The 16,625-nt window shown below is 37.9% G+C and overlaps 1 protein-coding gene across 2 annotated transcripts in view; it reads right to left on the bottom strand.

Annotated features, from left to right (window-relative positions):
• The window catches only part of LOC131079584 (pentatricopeptide repeat-containing protein At1g07590, mitochondrial), an 85,654-nt gene that overhangs the window by 68,442 nt on the left and 587 nt on the right, over positions 1–16,625 (bottom strand). The window lies entirely within an intron of this gene.

Raw genomic sequence — 16,625 nt, 5'->3', positions numbered from 1 at the left:
TTAAATTTAAGAGAAGAACTAACAATGTTGTGGCAGATATGTTGTTTAGGCCACCTATTTCAGCTATGTCTATGGTAACTCATTCGAAGCCTTTCATAAAAGAGGTTTATAGTAAAGAATATGCACATGATGAGGACGTACAATGTAGAACTTCTATCACAAGTAATTGTGTAAAGTAAAGAAGATTTCTATCTTCAAGATGCTTTATTCTAAAAGGTAGGGAAATTGAGTGTGCCAAGAGCCTAAAGACTACTACTAATGAGGGAGGCACATATCTCCAACTGGCGGGTCACTTTGGCATATATATATATATATATATATATATTTGCAAAGATGAGTTTTAGCCTAAAATGCAGCAAAAAATAGTAAGATTTATTATCACTTGAAAGTTATAAACTTTTTTTGTACTAGCAAACCTAAAACAAAGAAAGAAGAATGTATATGGCTTAGCCTATCCTCATAAGGTCATGAGAAAGTGTATCCATGGATTTTGTAGGAGTATCACCTATGAGTAGGTCCGGGATGGTTACTTGTTTGTGGTAGTTGTTGATTCAACAAGGTATGTGTTCTAACTTCTTGTAAAAAGACACTCACGGGAAAAGAAGCAGCAAAAATATCTTTAATAATGTATAGGTACAGTTTGCACTTCCTAAGTGTATAATTTCAAATAGAAACACAAGGTTTGTTGTTAGGTTTTGGTCTACATTGTCAAGCATGAAGGACACAAAGCTGAAAAAGCAGAGACTTTCACCCAAAAACCTGTGCTACCCGGGGACGCCTCAGAGACATCCCTGGGCCGTCCCCTTTCTGCCGAAAATTCAAGGAAACATCCCCTGTGACTGGGGACATTCAGGCTTCACGCCGGGGACAGACGGGGACGTCTATGACGTCCACCGACCATCCCAAGGATGGCTGGACATCCCCAGCGTGAAGCACATTTAAAAAAAAAACTCAGACCTTTAGAAAAATATATTTTTTAAAATTTTTGAAGGCGTTCCAAGTTTTTTGTATTGACTAAAGCTGAACATGCAAATATAGAAAACTTTATCCAATAAAAAAAATTGTTGATGCAACGCAATCAGCTGTATAATAGAGCCAGATAATGTAGTGTCCCTGGGTCATCTTCCTTTCGGCAAAAGAAGATGTGCTCAAATCATCTGCCAGTGAAGCTGCTTTAGAAGTAATTGATGGAATAGTGAATGAAACTCAACATATAAAGACAACACTTGAAAGCTCTATTCCAGCTGGTTGGCAGACAGCACTTCAGATACCCATGACTCCTCAAAATCAGAGATTGCACCTGATGGTACAGAAGATCACACAATTAGTGGACTAGATTGTGTCTCATCAGCAGGACTTGAGTATAACTTCTGATCTTGGCTTCAGAACTGCAGAAAACAGAAATGTTGCGCATGTCAAAACAAGAAGCAATTCCTGAGAATTCCTTAGGGGAGTTTCCTTCTAGAGCTTTCAAGGTTAAGAGACCTTAAAAGTTCATCTAAAACATGGGGTAATGTTTCAAGCTCATTGCTCAAGAATATTTTAAATGCATTCTTTTATTGACTGCCTTGAATTTGTTTTTCCTAATGTTTGAGTGATCAGATATGCAGTTCAGATTAAGTGCCTTGGGTCTGTACTAACGATGCTGGAAGCTATAGATCCACCTACTGCATGCTTTATCCATGTTTTCAAGTGAATAGTTAAAATTCCCCTATATATTTTAAATTTTATCTTTATTTTATATAGCCGTCCCCTTCATTGTCCCCTAGCCATCCCCAAAAAATGGGTCGAAAAATCGGGGACTAGGAAACACATCCCCCATCCCAGAAACTCGGGGTAACACAGCCACAAACAAATGTTCAAACAGAAGTGTTTAACAAGACCTTGGTGCAACTCATCAGAGAGTATAAATTAAGTGTCTTAAAACATGGAACAAATCCCTTCGTTACTTTCAGCATTCTTATAACAAGTCTTTACATTCTTCTCTTAATAAGTCACCATTTGAGGCATGTTTGCAATACTTGCCTTCTAGTCCACTTGATATAGCTTTTGATAAGCAAGATGAACAAGTAGGGCAAGATAGTGAGGTGACTAAAGCATCCAAATTTGTTAAGAGGATTGTGCAAATCCACCTAAGGTAAAAAAAGCAATTGAGAAAAGAATAACAATTGTATAAACAAAGGCATGATCAAGATAGGGTGGACTTTCCCTGGGCAAGGAAAGGCTACAGAAGCAAACGAAGAAAATAAGCCATTAAGTTATGGATGCTTAACAATTTTGGAGGTCATAGGTGAAAATGCATTTAAACTTGGTCTCCCTGCTTCCAGTTGTTTATTGTGAGTATTTGCAACATTAGAGCCCTCAATGCTAGACAAATACGAAGAATAGGTACTACCCTCTAAAGGATTTAATTGTAGAAGGAAGAATAACACTAATTGAGGATGTGATGTTAGAGAAGAAAACATGGGGAACTAGAAATAGAGTTAAAGAAATGTGGAAAATTGGACTCAAAGATCAAAAGATCAGTCAAGCAAAATGGTATTCCAAGGAACAAGCAGAGAACTCTTCCATAGGTAATGTTTCATTGAGCTTTTCTGTGACCAAAAGCCTCCTAAGAAGACAGATGTGATCCAAACTGGATTTGGAAAAAGTATACAAGTACATAAACTTAAACAGTACAGTGAACCCAAACTCAAAAAGAGGAAAAAAAATAGGGCATACAGGGCAAGATGCAGGTGGACAGCACCCTAATTGCAGTACAGACCTAGCTGGGATTGCAATTGTGTTAGCGCTTACAACAATTAGATGTTTCAAAACTCACAATGTGAACCATAAATACTCTATGTGTGCAAGAAATCTTCCAAGGCCCAAGAGAACTCTATTGTCACTTAAAGCCATAAACAGGAGGTTGCAGTGGATAGTAAAGCATAGTTTTGGATTTGAAGGATAGGATATAGGATATAGTTGTCCACACTAGGAAGGAGATAGCAGAAATAGACGGTAAAGAAAACTCGGTCCCACTTGGCATAGTTACTTCTTCCCAAAGTAATAAAGGAAGACAGCAAGGTCATTGCCACTACAACAAAACTAAACCTTCCTACACATTGGGATTTCTAGGATAAAAATCCATCTTGAGCAAGTTCTCTTGCATGAATTATTTATGTTATGGACACAATATTCTTGTCTCTAAATTAACTTCATTTGCAAGAACAAGTAGCAAGTAAATAGATTATTTGTGGTTCTTAAATTCTAGTTTGATAAGAGTTTATAGATCAATAAATATTTGTTTTAAAGATTTCAAAGGGGATTTACATTTTATCCTATCCAATGTTTATGGCCCAATAGGAGTAGAAGAAAATGAATGTTGGAAGAATTTAAAGACTTACGAGAACTCATGAACCCTACAAGTGGTTTATTGGAGAAGATTTCAATACTATCCTAGATGCAAGACAAAAATCCCTCATTGCTCTTTATATTTCAGTGATTTATGTGAAATATGTGTTTTAGTGACAGAACCCAAATCTGGGACCTTCGCTTGGACCAATAGAAAACAGGGTGATGGCTAGTTTGGAAAGATTTAAGTATATTTCCACTCAGTCCGACTGGGAATTGGAAAATAGTAAATCTCCTCAAAAGGTTATTATTTATTAGGATTCAATTTTTTGAACAATGTCCATGTTGGATTTGTGTGAATGTTGTCATTGATGTCAAACCCAGTGATCCCAGTGATCCGGTTAGGACCGGATGTGGCATAAGCAGTTTTGGTATTGCAGGTTGAGCAACAGTGGAAGATAGGTATGTACATGATCTACTGGAGTCATTTTCGGAAGACCCTATTCTCTAGAATCTTGTGTTTTGCTTATCATGGTTTGTATCTAGTTCCAGTATTAGCTGTGTGAGTTCCGGTATCAGTTATATCAGTCATATTAGTTGTATCTATTGCTATCCGAATGATTATATTGTATCATATTCCGAAATCTGTGGTATCTGTATCTTGGAGTTTGGGAGTTGTTGTGCTTGGAGTTTGTGCTTATGGGTCCGGTAGACCCTTGTTTTGTTCTGGTAATTGAGACATACGTTTTGGTAAATAAAGAATGTGAAGGAAGCATGTAGAAGATTGGTGAATGCCAACTTGTTCATCCTATTTTTTGGTCAAGGCATGTTTTGAATAATGTGTTGATCCGAGTAGTGCATTATTGGGTAAATCATTTGTGCTTGGCCGACATGGTATCTTGGTATATTTGCTTACCGATATATATAAGAAGATGTGAGAATGTGGGAAAGTAATACATTGTATGACAATTGAAGAAGAGCAATGCGTGTGTAATGAGAAAGTAATACATTGTATGGCAATTGAAGAAGAGCATTGTGTGTGTAATGAGAGAGTGTGTGTGTGTGGTATTCAACAAAGTATGCTTGTGATGTGTAGCAAAATAAGAAGTGTGCAAGTGACAAAGTTAGTGGGCGAGCAATATACAGTATGAGCAATGTATGAGTGAAGGTGTGTGAAGAAGAGTCAGAGTGTGGACAATGTTGCAATAATCCTTTTAACGGATCTGTTGCATGTAGTTGGTTTGGAAGAGTAGTGCAGTAATCCCTTACCGGACTTGCTGCAGGCAACTATGGATAGTGGTGCAATGATATCCCTCACCAGATCTGATCTGAATTTTGTGAGGTGACATATGAGCTTATCTTGAAACTTGTTGATTTTAATACTTTCAGATTAATATAAACTCAGAAATCAGAATTTAGTTTCTAACTAGATTGATTAGTTGAAAGATTTAGAGATTTCTAGATTTAGACATAACATAGAAATGAACAAAAAAAAGAACAAGACACGGTTACCCTGGGAAAACCTCCTAGGAGGAAAAACCCAGCCAAAAAAGATCCTCAGATCAGGTTATGGATTATATTCATATAATGATTACAACACTTATCTCAAGTACTTGAAGATGTTTGCACTTAGGGCTGATGATGTCTTCAACAAGTCTGCACTTTCATAAGCATCAAGTCTGCCCCCTTTAACACACCAACCAGCAATCAGGTCCACACCCTAGATCTGTACTTTATTGCATCTTAAGTCTGCACCTTTACTTGAGACTGGACTGCAACCATAGCACCTTGAATCTAGAACAGTTCGCCCTCCTTATGATGGTATTTGCACTTGAGATTATCACCTTTAATGACAGATAGAATTCGCAATTATTCCTTCTTCAAGACTTCACATTTAGGCAGATATATATTTCGCATGAAGAGATCTTGTGATTGAATAATAATATGGAGTTGTCATTTATTTATACGTGGAGCAAGATCTTAGTTAGGTCGGCTTTTGTTTAACTAACTTTTATTTATTTATTTCCTTTGAGCGAATTGACTTGTTGGAATAGGGTCGGCCCTATTTAGGAGCACATTGAGTGTGGCATGAGGTTTAAGGAGTGTCGTGAGAGATAGGGCCCAGCCCTACACGTTGAAGGAGGGGCCAGCCCTTTAGGCGGATTCCAATGTTTCCTAAGGCAATTGGAATCCGCCTAATCCTTTCTAATTACAATCAACACTCCCTCTTAATTAGGGAGGAGAAACATAACCATAATCTTCCATCTTGCACACAAGCAAAGAATGGATTACATAATCAGAATATTGTAGTCTTCCATCTTGCACACAAGCATAAAATGGAACTACATAATATAATCTTCCAGCTCGCACACAAGCATAGACTGGATCCACCTTACATTGCCCACAGAGGGTGGAGAGGATCTTTTCTACCATCTTACATTGCCCACAGAGGATGGTTAACAATTACTCTTCTCCCTGAGAAGATTACAATACCACCTTACATTGCCCACAGAGGGTGGTTTGATACAACACAATGTATCACTGAGGTTGAGACTCCCTCTCAATCAGGGTTTCATTTTCCAAAACACCGAGTCTGTCCCTGAAGTACACAAACTTCAATTTGGACAGAGGCTTGGTAAGAATATCTGCAACCTGCTCATCAGTGCTGACATACTTCAGCTGAATGGCGCCTCTTTGCACCATATCTCGAATGAAGTGATAGTGAGTTTCCACATGTTTTGACATGTCATGAAACACTGGATTGATACACATTTTGATACAACTCTGATTATCACAATGAATAACTGTAGGATCCCAAGGCTGACCAAACGGCCCAGCAAGAAGCTTACGAAGCCACACTGCTTCTCTAGAAGCTACGCTTGCTGCAATATACTCAGCTTCAGCAATGTTGGTGTCTATTTTATCATCTACCAAACATTAGGATAGGATACCCGAAGGTATTCTATCCTCTCCTGAAAAATCACTACTGATTCCAAGGTCTATATGTGCGAACAAGCCACTTTAGTGGAATAGCTTCTTGGGTAGTGTATGCTGAAATTTTCAAGGGGGACTTACGTTGACAAGTATCTTGAACTGCTGAACTTAGATGGATTTAGCAATTTAGGCTCTTCTTTTTTTGGGGGAATTTTCTGGGATTTAGACTTTCAAAAGAAAGGGAAAAAGAGATAGGGTTCGGGAAGGCTAATCTAATCCTACGAATTCTGGAGACGGTATCAACTGGATGCTTTCGAGAAACCAAACCTTGCTTCACCACACTAGGGACAACTACACAAGGCCGGTGCAATCTTCAATGGGTTGTGCTTATGATCGATGTTGGGATGCACAGGGGATGGGCTCAGACTAACTTTGCACGGTAGAATGGAAATCATCCATTTACCAAAAGTATGAGTGGAAATACACCATCAATTGATACTTATCAATTCCTTCATTCAAATTAACAACAATGAAAGCAAATCTAAATTATTTCTAACTAAGTGTTGAGGCAATTGAAACCATGCAAATCATTCAAATAATAGAGATTACAAAGCAGTGCACATGCAATATATTATCTGGAAATGACCTTAAGCAACAATACATCAAAAACCCCACACCCTCCAAATGAGAGGAGGTAGCCTTATATAGTTTTCAAAAATAAACGAACGGCCGAGATCAAACAATGATCAAGGGCCCAGATTGAAGGCTATAAACCCTAATTAGGGTTTCCCAAAACTAACTACCCTCGACCAATTACATTTGGGACACTTGTCCTTCTTGCTAAATATGAACCATCAATGAAAATAGAAGGTTGTTGCATTGTGAAGTGTACCCTTCTAGAAGCTTCTGGATAAGTCAGGTTCATCGAACCTGGACATGCTGACTTGGAGCGATCTGATTGGTTGGAAAATGACAAGGCGCCACCTCAACGTGTTGGATGTCTTTCTTGAATTCTCCAATTTGTGTCAAGAAATCGTCTAAGTATGGAAATTTGATTCCTTCTTGTCGCCATTTGATTCTGCTTGGGAGCTTGTCTTTTTTAATTCCTTCAGGAGATGAAATTCTTCAAGAAGTTGGAAGTTTATCTAACTTTTCCATATTTTCACCAAGTCTGAGAACTTTTCTTTCTTGATGCCTTGAGATTCTTTCAAGTGCCTCGAATTTGGAGGAGAAATCCCCTCGTGAAGTTTTTCTCATACTTAGGCCAAATTTTGGCCCTCTCTATACTCGGACGAACCTTGCTCATGGTCCCGTCTTCAATTCTGAATTTGGCTCGAAACTCCATTTGTGTTTTCTGTGATGATCCTACCTTCAGTTGCCAATTTCTGTTGCGTGGGAGGAGGGTAAAAGCTCTAGATAACCCCTTGCAAATATGAAAGGATGGGATCAAGTTGTTCAAGCATTCGCTGTGATCATGTCCTTCTTCTCGATACCCTGACATGCCTTCATCATGATTGAGGAAATTGGAATTTTCTTTGTGAAAAATTTCCCATACTTAGCCAAATTTTGGCTATCTTCGTGCCCAGATGAACCTTGCCTGTGAACTTGTCCTCAATCTTTCGTTTGGCTTGAAACTCCAACTGTGATCTCTATGATGATCCCGCTTCTATTTCCTCCTACGACCTGTAAAACCAAAGGAAAATAAGTTGGAAATCTATCTTGGATTAAAGAAAATCGAGGCTGCGAATGGCTAAGTGTTTTGAAAATTTCACTTCATTTTCATACTTGGCCATAAAAATCGAATTTTCACCTTAAAACCCTCAGTCTTAAGGCTGGTTGTGGTCACCACCAAGTGTCAAAACTTTCAAAAAAAAATTCATACTTAGCCAAAAAAATGATTTTCTTCCTTCAAAATTTTCGAAAAAAAACATTTATTAAATTCTGGAAAATATTCAGAAAATTGACAATTTTAATTTCACCTCTGACTTGGATAGAAGGAAGGCTAGAATTTTCTCGAAAATATTCAGAAAATTCAAAAAAGTTTGGATGATTCTTCCTCGTACTAGTTGCCTTTCTCCAGAAATCTGTAAACCTTTTGCCAAAAAATATTATCCAACTTCCAGCAATGTCCAAAATTTTCTCCAAATGATCTCCAGATTGACATACTTTACTAAGCTCTCCTTAGTAACTTTGAACTTCTTGGTGTAATAATGAAGTTGATAATGAAGCATTTGTAGACAAGGTTAAATCTTCAAGTAAAACCCCTAAAATCATCCAACTCATGTTTCCAATTTTAACTTCATTCTTTTGGAAAGTGTTGTCATGTTTCCAAATTCGAAGAAAATATCTTCCAAAAGTTTCCAATTTGGCTATAAGTTCAAAATATTTATTAATCTTCCAATATTCTCTTGTAAAAAAACTTTCCATTTTGGATTTAAGTTCGAAATCCTTATCAATCTTCCAATATTCTCCTTTTGAAAACTTTCTATTTTGGATTTATCTCGAGGATTTTTAATAATCCTTAGGTATTTTCTTCATTTTGGATTTAATTTTGAAATCTCAGTGGATTTTGTGACATCACTGGCATCTTGTTGATTTTGTTTGACTTTTCAATGCGTAGGTGGACTTTTGAAATTTATCTCCATCTTCTCCAAGGTATGGCGGACTTTGGAGACCTTTCCTCATGGCTCTCTTCAAGGCAAAACTTTTGGCTAAGGCATGGGGCGGACTTTAGCCTTTGCTCCTCCATGGTGAAATTTTGGCTAAGGCATGGGGCGGACTTTGAAGGTCTCTCCTCATGGCTCTCCATCAAGGCGAAATTTTAGCTAAGGCATGGGGCGGACTTTGAAGGTCCCTCCTCATAGCTCTCTTTACCCTTGGCGGACTTTAAACTTGGCACCTCCTACCTTGCTCTCTTGCTTTGACGGACTTGGGAGAGAGCTCCTAAATGACCTCCATCTTAGGCAGACTTTGGTGGTCTCATCTTGGGCGGACTTTGGTGGTGTCCCCAACTTGGGCAGATTTCTATCATCTCTCCCACCTTGGGCGGACTTTGGAGACACCTCCTCATGGCTCTCTAACCTATGGCGGAGTTTAGACCTGGCTTCTCATCACTTGGCATGCTTGGGCGGACTTTAGGCTACACCCCTATGCACCCTACACATACATGGCAGACTTTGGAGTGTTGGCCACCATGGCCTCTTCAACCTATGGCGGACTTTGGAGTTGCTCCATGCAAGGCAGACTTTGGAGTTGCTCCATGCAAGGCGGACTTTAGGCAACACTCCCACCTTGAGCGGACTTTGGAGACACCTCCTAAGGCGGATTTTAGGCATCCCTCCTCTTGGGCGGACTTCAAGCATCTCTCCCATCTTGGCGGAGTTTTGGTCTACCTCCCAACATGGCGGACTTTTAGACATCTCCAACATGGGCGGACTTCTAGACCTTTGCTCTTCAAGGCGGACTTTTGGAGGCTCTCAAGAGGGCGGACTATATATGAAATATAACATTTAAGTATAAGTGGTATTTCTTATACTTTAAGTTATATTTCATATATATTGTCAAGATGTTTGAGAGTGGTTTCAGGCCTCTAGGACTAATAATGCAAAATCTAGTTTTTGTAGGATTCTCCAATTTTCCAGACTCAGTCAAATTTCAGGATCAGAATGACATTCCAGACTTAGCCAAATTTCAGGACATTTGAGGATCAGGATGATTTTTCGAGCTGATTATCCTTTGAAGGTGCCATGACCCCCTAAAATATAGGAACTTAGCTTTTTGGGTCAAAACATGAAAATTTTGGATCGCGGTCGAAGCAGGTCAGTGGTACAAGAGTAAACCCTAGGTTTGCATCCCGAAAAAGCAAAAAGCCTAAAATCTAGGGATTTAGCTTTTTTAGATCAAAACTTGGAATTTTCGAGTTCCGGTCGAAGCTAGTCAGTGGTACAAGTGTAAACCCTAGGTTCCCATTCCGAAAAAACAAAAAGCCTAAAATCTAGGGATTTAGCTTTTTAGGTCAAAACTTGGAATTTTAGAGTTTCGGTCGAAGCTGGTCAGTGGTACAAGTGTAAACCCTAGGTTTGCATCCCGAAAAAGCAAAAAGCAGACATCCCTAAAAAATAAGAAAAACTTTCTAAAAATAGCCATACCGGGAATCGGGCTGAAAATGCCAAAAAACGAAACTTCCTAAAAAATAGGAAAAAGCAAAAAAGCAAACTTTCTAAAAATAGAAAGTTGTCCAAATTCGTCCAAATCAATTGCGATCTTCGTCCTTTGGCCTCTCTATGCACTCTCGTGGTGTTCACACTTCGGAATCACATAACTTGCAAAAACTAACTTTCAATCGTCAGGGCCTGAAATGCTCTGAACTGGACAAGGCTTGGTGAAACTGCAGCAAAAGGTCACAGGATACTAACAAAACCCTAGAAAGCAGGAAAAGAGAGGGTCCCCATTTGCAATGGGGCGATGTGTGAAAAAGGTCACAACAAGCAGTAGTTAGTGCAACTGAGGATTGTTTTCTGCAAGCCCAAGAGATCACTGCGGATCCTAAGCTGAAACACATACCAGAAGTGTTTTTCCTATCTTTGATGCTTCCACCCCAATCTGCATCTGAATAACCTTCCAAGGTTATTGAAGTGTTAAGTGGATACTTCAGCCCATAACCAACTGTGCCTCGCAAGTATCTTAGGATGTGCTTGGCTGCAACAAGATGAACATGTTTGGGCATGCTCATGAACTGGCTGAGAGCATTCATTGCAAAGCATATGTCGTGTCTAGTGTTAACTAGATACATCAGTGATCCAATCAACTGCCTGTACTCTAATGGATCTACAAAATCAGAATTAGTTGCAGATACACTTAACTTCTTTAAGTTAGATTCCATAGAAGTAGACATAGGTTTACAATCCATCATTCTAAATCTTTTCAAACTATCAATAGTATACTTTCCTTGACTTAGAAAAATTTCGTTAGATCTTTGCCATACTTCTAGACCTAGAAAATAATGCATTAGACCTAAGTCCTTCATTTCAAATTATGAAGCTAGTTCTTTCTTACATCTAATGATAAGTTCATCTTTACCAGTAAGAAATAAATCATCCACATATAGAACTAGAATTAGCATTTCATCATTGGATAACTTAAAGTAGATGTTAGAGTCAGCATCATTTTTACAAAATCCTAACAAGTATTTATCAATTCTTTCATACCAAGCACAAGGGGCCTGTTTGAGGCCATACAGGGATTTCTTCAATCTGCACACATGAGTTACTCTATCTTGAATCTCATAACCCTCAGGTTGTTCAATATAGACTTCTTCCTCAATGACACCATTAAGGAAAGCAGTCTTAACATCCATTTGATGTAGCTTCCAACCTCTAGCAGCAGCAATAGCTATTATAGTTCTAATAGAAGTATATCTAGCATCAGGAGCAAATGTTTCTTCACAATCTATGCCTTCCTTTTGAGAAAAACCACGAGCTACAAATCTAGCCTTAGATTTTTCAATACTACCATCAGCATCATATTTAATTTTAAATAACCATTTAGAGGAAACAACAGATTTACCTTTGGGTCTGGGCACAATATCCCAAACATCATTCTTGATGATTGACTGATACTCTTCGTCCATAGCAAGCTTCTAGGCATGATGGTTCAAGGCTTCTTCAACATTGCAAGGTTCAGATTCAATGAGATTGCACATCAATGCAACGTAGTTGGAGAATACTTGAGGTCTCTTGGTTTTTCGAAAGGTGCCACTGGGAGCAGCAAATCTTTCGGCTTCTTGAATGGTGTTTCTTACCCAAATTGCCCTCTTTTTGGTAACAACAATGTCACTAGGTATGTCAGTGGGATTCATAGGCTCTGGTGGATCATTATGTTCTTCTTGAGGTGGAGGTTCAACAGGCTCCCTCTGAATCTCAGGGTTAGTATCAACATTCATATCTTGATTGTCATTAGCTTCATCAATAACAGAAGAACCTTTTGATTTCTTAAAAGCAATATCTTCTTCAAAAGTAACGTCCCTACTTACCTCAACATACCTTTGACCAGGAATATAGATCCTGAAGGCCTTGAAGGATTCACTGTATCCGACTAGCATGTCTTTCTTCCCGAAGAGCTCCAACTTGGTTCGCTTTTCCTTGGGCACATGAACATAAACAGGACTTCCAAAAATTTTGAGGTGACTGATGTCCAGTTTGGATCCTGTGAAGGCTTCTTCAGGAGTCATGTTCTTTAGAACACGGTGAGGACATCTATTCTGAATATATACCGTTGTTCTAGAAGCCTCAACCCATAAAAAGGTCTGCAAATCTTGATCATGGATCATAGCCTTTGCAGCCTCAACAATAGTTCTATTCTTCTTTTCAGCAACTCCGTTTTGCTGAGGATTGTATGGAACACAAAACTCCCTCTTAATTCCTGACTCTAACACAAAAATCATAAAAGCTACCGGAGGTGTACTCACCTCCATTGTTAGATCTTAAACATTTAATTCTTTTACCAGAGGAGTTTTCAGTCAATGCCTTAAACTCTTTAAATTTACTTAAGACTTCATCAAATTCTTTAAATTTCAGGACGTAGATCCAAGTTTTCCTAGAGAAATCATCTATGAAGATTACGTAATAAAGAAATCCACTAGGAGATGCTATAGACATAGGACCACATAAATCAGAGTGAACAAGTTCTAGTTTATCTTTAGCTCTATTTTCACTTTTATGAAAAGGGCTTTTAACATTTTTACCTATAGCACAACCTTTGCAAGTATTATCATGAATTTGACTGAGTTTAGGCATACCTTTGACTAACTTTTCAAGAGAGGGAAGTGCTTGATAGTGTAAGTGTCCAAGTCTTCTATGTCATAGCTCACAGGATTCGGGAGCCTCATTAATGAGGGCTTGAACAGGGTTAGTAGAGAGCTTATATAAACTATCATATCTAATACCAATTAAACAAGCAGATTTCAAACTAGATTTCTTAGGCCAAGCAAGCACTTTTCCCTCAGAAAATGCAATTTGATAACCTTTATCTTCTAGAGCAGAAATGGAAATTAAGTTTCTTTTAATTCTAGGAACAAACAAGATGTCACTAAGGTGAAGTGAAATACCAGAGTCTAAAATTAAAGAAGTAGTGCCAGAACCTCTTACCGAATATCGAGCATCGTCACCAATTACCACGTGAAGACTAGTATCCTTTTCTACTAAGTCTGAAAGATGATCATGGTAGCCTGTGATGTGTCTGGAAGCACCACTATCAATCAGCCATGTATTACTGTCTGTAGGTATGCTGCTTGACAGGGCAGAGATGAATAAGAAGTCATCATTTTGTTCTAAGACTTTATTTAAGTTGGCTTCTGTAATGTCCCCACTTTGAAATAAAATTTAATAATAAATGATAATAATAAAATTAAAATATTTAAAATTAAATTAAAATATAAAATAATATAATTAAATATGATTAATTAAAAATTAATTAAGTTAATGAAAAGTCAAAAGACATGAAAGGAAAAGTTGTGACTCCCTCAACAATGAGATATAAAAGGGAGAAGAGAACCTCATATGAGAGGGGAGATAATTTGGAAATGAGAAGTGCGGATCTAATTTAAATAAAAAGTGCAGATATATATTTCGCATGAAGAGATCTTGTGAGTGAATAATAATGTGGAGTTGTCATTTATTTATACGTGGAGCAAGATCTTAGTTAGGTCGGCTTTTGTTTAATTAACTTTTATTTATTTATTTCCTTTGAGCAAATTGACTTGTTGGAATAGAGTCGGCCCTATTTAGGAGCACGTTGAGTGTGGCGTGAGGTTTAGGAGGGCCATAAGAGATAGGGCCCAGCCCTACACGTTGAAGGAGGGGACAGCCCTTTGGGCGGATTCCAATGTTGCCTACGGCAATTGGAATCCACCTAATCCTTCCTAATTACAATCAACAGAACTGACTTCATGCATTTGGAGATGCAACTTTCCTCGGTTCATTTATATCTATTGCAGTGAGCATTCCGGCAGTGTGCAGTCTGGCAGTGAGCCACCCTTTTTGTAAACACCATATTACTAGTTAACACTCTTTGTGGTTTTTCCCATTTGGGTTTTCCACGTATAAAATCTGGTGTTCAATTTGTGGTTGTGTTATGTGTTTACTCACCATTTGCTATTTCATGTTAATGAGATTAATAGATGAGATTGATATAGCAGTAAAAGTTTTGAAAGAGTGGGAATACCGATCCCCCCCCCACCCTCCTCTCTGTATTCCGGTCCATTCAACCAATTCAACAGTCCAGTGGGGTTGGTTGTGCAATCTAATAAGAAATCTAAGGCAGATCCATTTAAGATGGAATTTATGTTGTTTCAAGATCCAAGCTTTGAAGAAAAACTCAAGAGAAACAGCAGATTACCGATCAGAGAGGCTCAAAGAGGTTCATTCTGATTAAGAAACTCAAGAACATTAAGGTTGAAGTTAAACAATAGAAAGGGATCATTTTGGAAATCTTTTACAGAAGAAGAGGTTATTTCAGAGAGGTTAAGTTTGTACAAGAAATCAATAATGGGACCTAGTTTGATAAAGGAATTTCAAGAAAAAGAAAAGGTTTTAATGTCAAAATTACAGGATTTTCTTAGGATGGAGGTAACCTATTGGATGCAGAAATTAAAAGTCAAATGGCTAAAAGAGGGCAATAGCAATGAATAAAAAAATCACATGTCAACTGCTGTGCAAAGGAATATAAACAGAATTGCTAAGATTGTTCTGCCTTTAGAAAAGGGGGTTAAAAAGAAGAAAGATATTAGGAAGGAAGAATTTCCTTATTTAAGGATTTGTTAACAGTTGATTATCTATCAGATAAAAGAATCCAACGAGTGCTAATCAGTACTATTCCTAAGATTATTTCTGAAGAAGAAAAATAATAATCTTATGCAACCAGTTTCATAAGAAGAGGCAAAAGTCAATGAGTGCTCTAGGAGTAGATAAGGCTGCTCAGGCTTATGGATTCCATGAAGGTTCTTTTTTTCAAAAATATTGGCATATTGCAGGTAAAGATGTTTGGGAAGTGATTGATGAATGTCAAAGCAAGAAATCTACATTGAAGAAATGGAACTCAAACATTTCTGGCATTACTATTGAAAAAGGAAAATTCTGAGTACTTTAATGTCTCTAGGCCAATTGCACTTTCTGATACCATATATAAAATGCTAACAAACGTGTTTTCTCTAAGGCTGAAGTGGTATTTGGAGTTAGTTATTTCAAAAGAGCAAGGAGGGTTTGTGATGGATAAACAAATTTTGGATGAAGTCATCACTTCTCATGAAACCATTTGTCCTCAACCCACAAGAAGAAAGCAAGATAAATAAGCTTGATTTCAATAAGGCATATCACAGGAATATGTAGCAATGTAATGCTAGTGCTGACAACAAGGGCAAGGAACCAGTACTTCATTCTAGATCTGAAATATCAAAATCCTCCTACATTCTGGTTAAATTCAATACTGGATATTACAGGGGCAAATCTAGCCCCATGCCCGAAGCTAACAATTTGGAGAAAGAATTCTGGATGAGACTTATTCAAATGCTAGAAATATGTTATTGGTCTACGGAATCAATTGACAACTTTCTTTGACTGGATGAAGGAGTAGATAATGGAGCACAAGCAGTTATTGTTGAGAAGCTTATAGCAGACTTGGGAGCTACCAGCGCCCAGACATATTATCGTACTGCAACAGAGTCACTGAGCAATAAAGAGCTCGGTAGCTGGGCATCGTTACACTGTTCTTTTGCTCAAGGATTTAAAGGAAACGAAGAAGAAAATTCCAACCTTCTGTTCAAACAACTAGTAATTCAAATGCTGGTGCTAAGAAACTGGCAAGAATTTGGCGAGTAATTTTTCTTCAATTCTATTAGATATATGTATAGCAGCTACCATCAGTAGCTGGTTATGTACTAGTTGGGCTCAATTTTGTTAAATCGTAGTCATTTCCAGTTGCTCTATATTTGGAAATTTAAAACTTGAAACTTTCGCAAACCAAATTGCATACTAGTGATACTGATTGATCTGGCATTGTGGAGTGAAATGAAAATCCTTTAGTAGTGTGGGGTGCAAAGTACTGATAAACAAAATTGAATTTTTTCTCTTCTTCAAATATTTTTAGCTTTTTTGAATAAGCTTCTTGGCTTCCACAACTCCCCTTTAGCGTCTCATGTTTTTAAAGAGCTAATTTGGCAATCCTAGAATATTTACTTCACGATGGATTACAATCCCAAACGGTGATGCAAACAAAACATACAATTTTTTGCCCATAGACTTTTCTTACTCACTTGCATGGGCTATAAAACCTCATGTCCATAAGGAAAGATAGAAGTAAAAGTG

This window comes from Cryptomeria japonica, chromosome 9 (assembly GCF_030272615.1).
Source record: "Cryptomeria japonica chromosome 9, Sugi_1.0, whole genome shotgun sequence".
In the NCBI taxonomy this organism is placed as follows: domain Eukaryota; kingdom Viridiplantae; phylum Streptophyta; class Pinopsida; order Cupressales; family Cupressaceae; genus Cryptomeria; species Cryptomeria japonica.
The sequence above is the reverse complement of the archived record's forward strand: the minus strand, read 5'-3'. Positions and strand labels throughout refer to the sequence as shown.